This window comes from Phalaenopsis equestris, unplaced genomic scaffold (assembly GCF_001263595.1).
Source record: "Phalaenopsis equestris unplaced genomic scaffold, ASM126359v1 Scaffold000339, whole genome shotgun sequence".
Lineage (NCBI taxonomy): Eukaryota > Viridiplantae > Streptophyta > Magnoliopsida > Asparagales > Orchidaceae > Phalaenopsis > Phalaenopsis equestris.
Window position 1 is genome coordinate 182,925 of NW_018164781.1, and position 423 is coordinate 183,347.

Sequence of the window (423 nt, forward strand, 5' to 3'; positions counted from 1 at the left end):
TATATATATATATCATTTAATATTTTATACTTTATTTATATAAAATGATAATCCCTTAATTACATAAAAAGATTACTAATATTAGTTTATTGATTGTGAAATGCAAATTTTATAGATATATTGTATACCCAAAACTATGAAAGGTAAAGTCAAACTCTGCGATCCTCAAAATAAGTTTGCCAACTCGAAAGCGATAACATGGTGTCAAATTAGGTTTTGTGGGTCGAGTTTGAGTTTGGGTCTGACCCGAAATTAACCTTATCCAAAACTGCTTGACCCAAACCTAACTCGAATATTGAATTTCTTAAAATTCTAACTCGAATGTGACATGCTTTCAACCCATCAACTCGAACCTAACCTATAGAACACTTTTAAGATAGGTAATACAACCATTCAAGTCAAAATCATGTCAATTTTGAGTCA